The 11,846-nt window shown below is 29.9% G+C and overlaps 1 non-coding gene across 1 annotated transcript; it reads right to left on the bottom strand.

The window, feature by feature from the left end:
- Window positions 1-9,795: 9,795 nt before the first annotated feature.
- On the bottom strand, window positions 9,796-9,868 carry Trnam-cau. Its single transcript has one exon. It is a non-coding gene; the product is annotated as a tRNA-Met (tRNA).
- Between the last annotated feature and the right edge of the window lie 1,978 nt (window positions 9,869-11,846).

Here is an 11,846-nt window from a genome sequence, read left to right as displayed (position 1 = left end):
TATAGGCTGAATATTTTTTAATATCGAGTTACGTTAACAGAGTTCTACGTTCATAATGAAAAAGATTCAACCGTAATTAATGACATTCAAAACTAGTCGCGGGCAAGTTAACGTCGTGTTTGCATGTTATCATTAGTTACTGACAAATTTAATGCCACTTATATTACAATAATTAAATGATTATGAAAATACAAACGAGCGATCGATATAACAGTAAATGCATTCAAATTGGACTTATTCATCGGAAAATCCCTTTAAAACCCACACGAAGTTCGATCCCCACAAGTTTTAAGGTTTCGTTGAACGAAATAAATGTTTAATTTACTAAAGGTCCCGTTAAGGTATATATTCCGAGTTCCCCTAAAGCAAATCGATCGTGACGTTATTATATTTTAGTCGTCTCAATTACACGATGCGTTATAATTAGTGACTGTGTTGCGCTTAATTTATGGAATTTAAAGCCGACGTAAGGAATTATTTTCGTGAATAAAATTGTCATTGACAGCTCATGTCAAAAATTCTACAAGATATATTAGAGATACAAGAAGCGAATACAAGATTATATTAAAAATAAAAGAGCGTAGATTTAGTATTTATTAATTTCCAACAGGATATATAAAAAAATATTTGTTTTTAACGGACATACTTTACAATTAATGATATAGAAGAGTAACTTGAAGTTTAGTTTCTTGCCGGCTCTTCTCGGTAGAATCTACTTCATTAACCGATGGCAGTTAGTTAGTTTTAACAAATCGAACCACGGATATGTAGTCATTTAAAATAACATCACATTACGAGACCAATGTTGGGGGCATGTAAATAGTATTCAAAGACACATCATAATTCTATACGATTATTTAATTTGCATAGTCAAGTTTTAGAACGACTTAGCAACTATACCGATTTGGGAAAAGGTTAAGGGAATGGTGATATTAAATTGAGTATGGTTCTCATTATTTATACTCTAAACGCAGCATTAAAGCAAAACCACTTATTTGTATTTTTTTCACTAAACAATACTAAGCAGTACATTATATACACTAAAAGAAACAGAAACATTGTAAATAATTAGTAAAATAAAATTATTATTTTTTAAACTTAATTAAGGCTTAATCCTTACCACGAAAACCGTTTACAAAGATTTTCTTCATCAGTTATTATATCAGATGTGTTATCATCTCATATAAATCGATCGAGGTGATCAGTTCCTGCTGTTATTAACCTTAATCTATCCACAATCTGCTACACCTCTACCCGATCATCGAATCCTCACTTAAAACTGAACTACCAATACACGTGGTTCTGTTTCTTTAATATTTATATTTATTATAATTTGATTATACATCATTAACTCTTTTGTGAATAACGAATATAGACTAATATTTCAACAATAATCGTTTAAATATATATCAAACTTCTTTTCAAATTACTAAAGTCATCGATAATTTATTGGGAAGTTTTCGAAAAGTGTTTTAACTTATATAATACTTCAGAAGAAATTGCCTGGCCCGTAATAATTACATAATATTATAACTTAAGTGAAATGTTTTTGGGCTATTATAGATCCACCGGAATTATGTTCCCGTTTAGCTATATTTAAAGATTATTGAAACATTTTAATAAACTATAGTGAAAATAACTAGTTTAGAGAAATACACTCGACTATAAACAGAAAAAACGCATATGAAAATTTAGATGTTTTGCTTAGAATTTAAGCTACCTAGGAATATTAAAGCAATATAATTTTATAATCTTTTTATATCGAAAATATAGACTTTATAAGAAATATTAACAATTCCTTACATCGCTAATGCGCCACCAGCCTTGGGAACTAAGATGTTATGTCCCATGTTCATACTTCAAATTGACACAATAATATTAATTATTGATGTTTGGCGGTATGTGACGAGTGGGTACCTATCCAGAGAGGTTTGGCAACGTCATACACAATTTCGCCTAGCATAACTTAAGTATGTCTATTTAAATATATAGTTTATGATTTTAGTGCATTGATCAGACGGTTGAATAAAAGTTATATATAAATGTTGAAATAAATAACAAATGAAAACGAGTGTAATGGTAGTGCTCGCGAAGTGCTTAAATTGATATCAGTTACAATAAACGATCGGGAGGAGGCTGTAATTACAGAATGCCTATTTAGTTCTTGATTCATTGACCGGAATGAATGAGCTGAACGAACGTGATTTAAAAAAAAGATTCGTTCGATTTATGAGTGTAATTATTATTTAAAAAAATTAATATGAAGCAATAATTTCTAGATAAATTTTAGATTTTTGTTATTCTGGTTACGCTTTTTATAACGTTATATTTTCCAAAGTAGATTCGTTTGTGACCTTAACCAAATCATGATAAAACATTTTTTTTTTGGTCAAATGTATTAACTTTTATATTCAATTGTCTAACTTGTATTAATTAACTATTTTATGTTTTGATTAAGCTTATGTTTAATTCGTACTATTTTAATTTTTAATTATTGCTGGTGTTTTGTTTCTTTTATATTTAGGAAATTATTGGAAACATTTTAGTTTTAAATTCCATTTAATTTACATTTTTATTATAAAAAATAAATATTTACTTATTTATTTAATAACAATATACATATTACACACTAAATAAGAATTTATAATATAATATACATTTAACATAGACTTCGTAACTTTATGTATATCAATTAAAAATGTTCACAACATTCTCAAATTTTTATACAAAAACTAATTTTAAAATATTTTATAATTCAATAACAACGTATTTAAGTGTTGATGATGTTTATATTGTCTCCCTAACAGTTTCAGCCATGGCAGACGTCTAGACAATCATTGTCACCTTGTGCTAGAGTAACTACAGGCACATAATTAGTTCCGAAGTTTATGGAGCATTGGACATGTAAGGAATGATTTAAATGATTTAAATTAAAATGGCTATGATCGGTGGTAACCACTTATCATTAGGTGACCCATATGTCCGCCTACCTATTTAATAAAAAAAAAAAAATTCAAAATTGCAGACGGCTATTGAATTTTTTGAACATATGTAATATTTTTTTATTGGCTGGACACAGAATTTGAACTCATCCTGAGTTCATCAAGATCTTTAGCCTTTTAAGTCACTTAAACAATTTCGCAGTTAAATATTTATGTTATTTATAGGGGCTGGAAAATATTTATTTAACTGGCCTTGTGAAATTCCGTCTGATCTAGGTAGAAACCACTAACTCATTAGTAACTACAAAATAATGATTTAAGAATATATTAGAGGTCGAGACTCCCTTCGGGATGTTTTTAATAAAGTAATGCTTTAAGTTGCTTCTCAAAATTTTGATAACAATATTATGTATAGTTACAATAATATACATCTTTTTGAATGAAACGGTGACAATCATTGTGTATTATAAACACGAGAAGAAAATATACTAATAACACCTAGTTTTTGACTTCGCAAGGTGAATACATCCTTCCTGCATTCCTGGGCACGGCATTCCTTTCTGTAATAAGATTCTACAGTTATTTTACTTGGCCTATTTAAAATAATTAAATTTCATGTACAATAACCATGCACAAGATGAAATATAAACACAAATTAAGCACATGACACTGAGCGGTGTTTGCCCAGGTTTGAAACCGCAATCTAGGCTCTTTGTTTTATGTAATACTTGCTAGAGAATCTATCTTTATAACTCAAATGTATATAATAATAAATCGTTTATCTGTATAGATAATAAAAACAGTGTTATGATTGGCCACCCGGGAGGGTAAATCTCGGACAAGACAAGCAAAGGTTTTACTTATTTTTTTATTAAAAGGTAGGAAAATTACAACTATGTTACGCACACATTTGTTTTCTATACTAATTTTAATTAAAAATGACGATGTTGGTTAGTCTTTGTTGATAAAACACAATTTAAAAAGGTATGTATACAAGTTTTGATTCAAATATATTCTGCAATGACAATTAATTCGGTCACAGGCCACAGTGACGGACGATAACATTAAACTCGGCATGGGGACCGCAGTCTCCAGGTAGCTTCATTAATTAACTATTAAACGCGTATCGGCACAAAAAGGTATAAACGCTTAAAGACAATGAATTTCACCCAAGTTGATAACTCAATTTGGAGAAGCGGTGCTTGAACAAAAGTTGCCATAGAGTCGGTTAGATTATTTATATTTGTCAAGATGAATATATGATTTATATAATTCGATTTTTCACCCGCTGCTTAGCCCTTGTAGGAGGGTTTTAAGTAACAAATCCAACTAATTTAAACCGTTTTTTCGAGATTAACAGTTACCTCCACTGGTGCGCCACTGTCTCTGAGCTAATTTGATTTAAATCCGCTCAGCCGTTCTGACTTGATTGAATTACAAACATCTATTCATCCAAACTTTCGCATTTATAACATTAGTAAGATTGACGGATAAATTTTGTATAGTAAAGAAATTCCATTAACCTATTTAGTATGACATAAGATCAGATGGCTGATTAATATTATATTACACACATTCAAAGAACTGCCAATATAAAATTAAAAATGTATAAAGCGAAATTATGAAAACTTAACCAACTGTTACCCCCAATGTACCTCCTCATAATAGAATAAAAAATAGTAGCCTCCGGGACTCAAATTATCTCCATACCACATATCCTCTGAATCGGTTCAGCAGCTTAAGCTGGATGACGTAACAGACAGAGTTACTTTCGCATTTAAAAGATTAGTATAAAAAAAGTGATTTTCATAAATTATACAATATGTATGATAGTTACAAAAATCTACGCGGTTAATTTCTTTAGTAACTACATTATTCGTACATTAAATGCATTTGGTTGCACCGTGTGGGTCAGACAAAATAGAATAGAAGTACCAAAATTACCAAAATAGAGTAGAAGTGATTCAATGGGTGCTCTAAGAGTATATTAAAGTTATTTTTTATGCTTTTGACATCCATTATTACCATTCGCGCTTGCAGACCAGGCCATTCGCAGGAGGATAAGCGACTGAATTCAATTAGTATGTAATTTTGAAGAATGAAATTGAAATATAGAACAAACAGCTATTCTAAAGAGTTTCTATTCCAAAACAGTTTATCATTGGCGGCGTCTTTTGTGATCAAAATGTCAGAATAATAACAGTGATTGTATGTTAAAACCGTCTGGATCGCTTTACCTACATTGTTGATTACAGATAAGCGATTTATTGCAAAATAAATTATTAAAATATTTTCACTTCTTATTATATCAATCATGATCGCACAAGGTTATTTGCCAACGTGCATTTTTATATGACGTTCATCATTCATCCAATTGCAGTCATTTTCTGAATGCAGATATCTTTAGAGGTCCTCCAGCTTCCGCTTCGTTCCAGTTCGGTCCGCCAATGTTGGCTGCAAATGACAATATTTTATTAATTTCAATAATATTATTATAGCTATTGTATAAATACGACAATAAAAGTGCGAAGATTGAAAATTAGTGTAATAGTAATCAGTAGTAATTACTACTGATTTTCTAGCCGCTTTTTTTGGCAGAATCTACATTCCGAACCGGTGGTAGCTTTACTAAGATGGCTTACTTGAAATAAGCTATTTGATTTGAATGTAATTTGTCACCATAATCTGCATTTTGTCTTCCTCAGTCGAGTCGCCGCTTTACGGTAGGATTATATTATTATTATTTTATTTTTATTCCTACAAAGTGATCGTCTATTAAAATATTCAGTACAATTGCTAACAAACCGCTATGCTTGTCTTATGACTTACATTAATTTGAATTAGGTATTACTTATGTACAATTATAACCGTATTTATGTTTAAAGATTATGTATAAATACAAATACACAATCTATAAACGTCAACATTTCAACCGTTCACTTATTGGATTGGGTTTTAATTAAATTATACTTTGTACTTTAAATTATACTTTTTGTATTTCGCATTTATAAAATAAGTAATATTATTATTATTATTGGGTATCAAAATAATCATTTCCATTGCGTCTAAACGAAGTCGAGAACAAGAAATAATAATAAGAATCAGGACTTTTGACCAGGTATTTTGACTTTCGATTGAGCGCAGTTTATGATCGATTGTACGAATGTAACCTATATGGGCTTATTATATTAAAGGTACGATATAGTATGAAGGAAGGCTAGAAGGTATTCAATAAACTCTTAACTTAACGTCTTCATTATCTTGAAATTACATTTTGAAATATAATTTATAACTCTATTAGATTATAAAATTACATATATTTTAATAACCGAAATTTTCATGATTATAGTTAAACTATAAGTTCAACACTACTACTTAGTACCTATTAAGTGCTTACATACATAAAAATCTATTTTATTTCTACATCATTATAAATAAATTAAGAAATGCAATATAAAAAACTTAGTCTAACAAAAAATAGTACCTTTGTCTGAACTAGATCGATAAAATACTTTTCGCGCTTTTCCCTCGTATTCACATATATAGGTAAGACTTACAAGATTTCTTATTTCGTGTCTATTGCGTACTTACCTAAGTAAAACGTTTAACGTCTTGTAAAACTTGAAACGTTAAAGAAATGTTTTATTACAATATTTGAGGTTACAAAAAACCAGCACAGTTCATAATTTAAATTGCCTTAAATATAAACATTCTAAAAGAAACGATAATAATACCGTTTCTCTGGAAACAAAGTAGCCAGAACATTAGTTTTTTTTTTATTGCAACGTGTTAAATATCTTGGAACGGAATCCGTAACTAATCAATGCTCTTAATGATTCGATATAAATCTCCGCTTAATAACGTTTTAGGGCGGCGCCCGTAAAGGGGTATAATTAGGCTGTTTTAAGGGTGCATCGTCACCATGCGTGGTTAAGGGGCAGCTTTGATAATTATAATAGGATAAGTTTGGTGAGATTGATCGATGTTTTTATCAATTTATTAATCTCGAATTCTCTTTCTTTGGTAACTTGATGTTGCTAGATTTTTTGAGGATTTTAGAATTTACAATCCAAAAGTTTGAATTTGAAACGGTCGATCAATTTGTAGCCGTGTGTGTAGTATTATCAACAATACTAGTGTTTGATTGAAGTTAAACTATAACCATTATTGAAGAGATAAACTTATTTGTATGTTACAAACATTTGGTTCTACAATTATTTCACAGTTTTTTTAATAGATAACGCAAAAGTCCGTCGATGGGTAGCAAACAATATTTAAAAAAATGAATTTTTAATTGATGAATGACGAGTTATAACGAAGAAAAAAATATAATAAATTATTTATAAACAGAGAAGAAATGGTGCTGAACTGTTTTATCTTTGTTTAAATAAGTATATAGATGTAACAACTTGGTACATTGTCTTACAAAACGATGACAAGTATTATTGATTGTTTTAATATTGTTTTTATTCAGAGTTTATTGTATATAAGCTCTCAATAAAAACATTACAACTTTGGCATGCATTGTATATTATATAATAATATAAATAAATATATTTGAAATTAAAAATACCTAGATCAATATTTGTAACTTTAGCCAATATTTAATTATTACATATTATTGAAATAAATATTCCCAAACCAATGATAACATAATAAAACAATTTCAGAAAACACTTTTAAAAAATTCACTTCCCTTTAAAACACGAACCGTATCGTTTATGTTGTCCAGAAACGATTAAATCTTTGATTCATTGAAACACCACCCTGTGTGCCCTTTAAAGGGTAGAATGATGAATACACCAAATTGTAAAGATGAAAGAAAGGAAGCTCTTTAAAAAGGTATTATTATATCCGCTACAATAACAACATTAAATTACAAATATCGCCTTATTTTAAAATATTATCGTAAGGGCTTAGATATATATGTAATTCAAAGTATTGTTATGTAATTGACTTTAAATAGTTTAATTATTTTTAACTACATCTTGGACGGGATAGACAAGGCTAACTACATCGTGGAATACCATCCAGATCGATAACAGTCCAACGAAGATAGCACACGAAAACCCACATACACAATAATGAAGTCGAAGATCAGACCAATGGAAGTCAACTAAAGTTGTAATGCTGTCCAAAATAAAATTCATGCAGGCACATAAGACTGCTAAACTAAAACACAAGAATAGATAAACTTCGCATGTTTTCGCTCTGGACGAGTCAGATTAGAGTGTGAGGTATTACGGCATTATAAGAGTGAAGCACACTCTTGTGCATTAGGTATAGCATCTACTATGTGCTGTTCGTTTCTCTGCCTTGAGGATCACCGTCGTGAGACTTGACCGACATGAGTCTTCTGACTCATGTCGGTCAAGTCACAATTAAAATTAAGTACTTTATTTTGTAATTTATATAAAAGTAAATGAAGTATAAATATATTTTTAATAAGAAATCTGTAGGAAGGCTTTGTGATATTTAATGGATAAAAACCGTAAATGTGCTTCTTTTAAACGATTTACGTTTTGTATTTTGCGCGTCGAAGTCGTCAGAAGCAAACACAGCTTTATAATAGGGAAATATCATAAACTTTAGAACAATTCGCTTTTGCCAGTAAAATCTCTGGCGCTTAGCCTCCGAACGGTGGCCTTAACCGGCTTAACCCTAGCCAGCTCGACGCGTGACGGAATTCGAAACAATACTCCATCAAGTTGGTCGTTTTGCTCTCCTAACTGTCAAGTTTCGTTACCATAATGTTACTAAGAGCTGAGACCTGGTCTCATAACAATATTATAATAATTATTTAAGCTAGTAATTAATTTTTCAAAGCAATCTTAGGTCAATACTAATTGACCCACCAAACTTAGTACCTTTCCATAATATTAAGATAATGTACTTGCGTCAACGCAGTAGGTATAAGACTTCTGAGAATTTATATTATTATTTGTATTTTATGAAAACATTATGTTATTATACTATGTGTGAAGGTGATATAGTTAGTAACAGTTAAATTTAGTTTTTTTACGAATTATTTTATAATTGGTACTTACTTACATACCTACTCCTTTAAGTAAAATTTGAAGGTTACTATGAATAATCAATGTCAAAATAATTTCTATATGGGTATACTCAGGTTATAAAAGTAGGCTCATATAACTATAGAATTGGCAGCTTAGTGTATTGAATCAAACGTAAAGCTATCAGTTTGGTTGTTCTAATGACAATATTTGTTAAGAAGCTTAGTAGTTAATAGTTACTCTTTACAGCGAATACACATAAGTTTCTTTGTTAAATACATAAAAATACATTTATTATTATTTATATAAAATAAACTCCACAGTTAATATTTATAAATTAATAATTTTATTGCACATAAAAATATATTTTTAAATACAATCAAATTTGTGAATACTGACATCTATCTTCGAAAGCTTCAAGCAGGATACGCTATATTTTCTAAAACGCGGTACTTGGCAAAGTTCCAGAGATAATGTAGAAGATGTACAGTAGATGGCGTATTTCATAAAGCTTCCACACATTCAAAGTTGCCTCACTAGATGGCGCTATTAGCTTCGTTTGGATTCTGCTTGAATTTCAGAATGTCAAAGTAACATTTTTATTCGTACTTAAATAATATTACAAATATACATTTATCTTTTTAATATTATTAAACATTAGTTACATTAGGATCTAAACATATCTGTCCATACCAGACTAGGAAAGTTAATAAGAAAATATATTTGGAGATTATAATAAAGCTTCTTTTGTAGTAATAGTATAATCGAAACACACGCTAATTTAAATTAATTGTAAAAAAATATAAATTAGAAAATGTTCTTAATTAAAATAAAAGATATGCCCCGGGTGAGGATCGAACTCACGACCTTAAGATTATGAGACTTACGCGCTGCCTACTGCGCTACCGAGGCTTGATTGCATAAAGTTAAATTAGCAATTAGTTGTTGTTATTCAAATTGTTTTTATAAACTTTATTAATATTTTAGTACAATGAGCGTATCATAAGAGGAATTCAAATCACGTTAAATGCTAGTTAAAACCTTTACGTTAGTTGTAATATAGATTTGTAAATGTTACTTTATGAGAAAAACTTAAATGTAAGACAGATTAAAATGAATATCGTCTTTACCATAACGACGGTTACCACTTACCATCAGGTCGTCCGCCTGTCTATATAATAAAACAAAAATATATAACAGAATCAAGTAAGCTTAATTTTAATGTTTATAATAATAAAACAAAAGGAGATAAATAAGAAATATGTAAAAAAAGAAATGTATTTGAAATCGGAATGATGACACATAACAATATTGTTTTAAGCAAGTTCTCATCATCATCATCTCTCAGCCGAAAGACGTCGACTGCTGGACATAGGCTTCCCCCAAAGATCGCCACAACGACCGGTCTTGTACAGCCCGCAACCAGCGGCTTTTCCGCTTTTACCATAATTGAGATTAATTCATCGAAAACTTGACACCGATACCAAAAAAAAGTTATGTTATTTTTCACAATAAACTTATGCAAAATCATTAGTACACCTATTACCGTCTTTACCATAAGGGCCCTCTTGAGGAAACTCCAAGTTTTCAAAAAAAATCTCTCACACACATTCGTGCATACGTTGCCTGTTATGTATATTTTCGAAAGTGTTACATTTGTAAGAAATAACCAACATCTTTATCAAAAGGCTAGTGACGATAATCGAAATTAAAAGTTGAAAGCTATAGAAGTGCACCTCGTGATAGAAATAGATGTGCCATGATCATAAGATTGTAGAACTAATCAGTTTCCTAAGAAGTTACGAAAATTACCACACTGTTTATTTGAAACTAAACTTAAGGTCTGGCCTGGAGAAAAAAAAAACGAATCGTGAACAACAATTTTACAAGAACGACTGAGTATATCAATTATTATGTGCATAGACAGTGATATCCTTCAAAAATTTACTTTGACTTTGACTCTTTATTTTTAATGTAGCGAGCGTAAGTGCAATGTCTTCGAGGACCGACTGCAACACTATGCATACACAGGGCACAGTATTTAGGGTATGCAGGAGATTCTAGATCTCGACAGCAAGTCCTAAATCTTTGAAAGGATTTTCATGAAAATTTGACGTTAGTTTAGCACACGCCCGAAAAGGATCTTGGACATAAAAATGAATATCAAATATATATTTCGTTGAATGTTTGTCCTTCAATATAAACGTCTAAATAAATTTAACCCTTATAAGTAGTACCCCAACAGAATTAGTGCTAGTTTTAACTTTTTTCATGCAATGAACAAACACTGAAATCGCCAATTATGTTTTACTTTGCAAATGTGCTGAATATTAAAGATTATTTTATAAAGTTGTATATTCTAACTTGACATAAGGAATATAATTGTAAAGATATCATGGCTAATATCTATAAAAATTATTAAAATCGGTTTCTAGAAATCAAAATAAATCAATATTCCTCGTTTAATATTACGACATTAAACGAAATTAGTTCTTAGGTTCTAGATCTTCACTATAACGTCAATCATACCACCTGTAAATAATATTCGATTAGGATTATACTAGATATTGTATTTAAAAAAAATCATTTCTCAAATATCATTTTACTTTTGTGGTGTTGTGCAAACTAAATTACTTTAGCAATGAAGGTAGTTATAATAGAACCTATAGTTATTTTGGAACTAATCGGGTAGGTCCTTCCCACTTTTGATATTTATTTCTTAAATCTACACTTTTCTTAATTTTGATATTCTTATTTTGTGATATTTAACATTATTATAGTGGTTTAAAACAGACGGTAGTATTTTTTTCATAAAAAAATGTTATTTAACAGATACTAACAGAATGGTTGTTATAACGAGGAGACCATTTTTTTATTACTTAACTAAAAA

Source organism: Vanessa atalanta, chromosome 10 (assembly GCF_905147765.1).
Source record: "Vanessa atalanta chromosome 10, ilVanAtal1.2, whole genome shotgun sequence".
In the NCBI taxonomy this organism is placed as follows: Eukaryota; Metazoa; Arthropoda; class Insecta; order Lepidoptera; family Nymphalidae; genus Vanessa; species Vanessa atalanta.
This window is presented reverse-complemented; position numbering and strand designations above follow the sequence as displayed.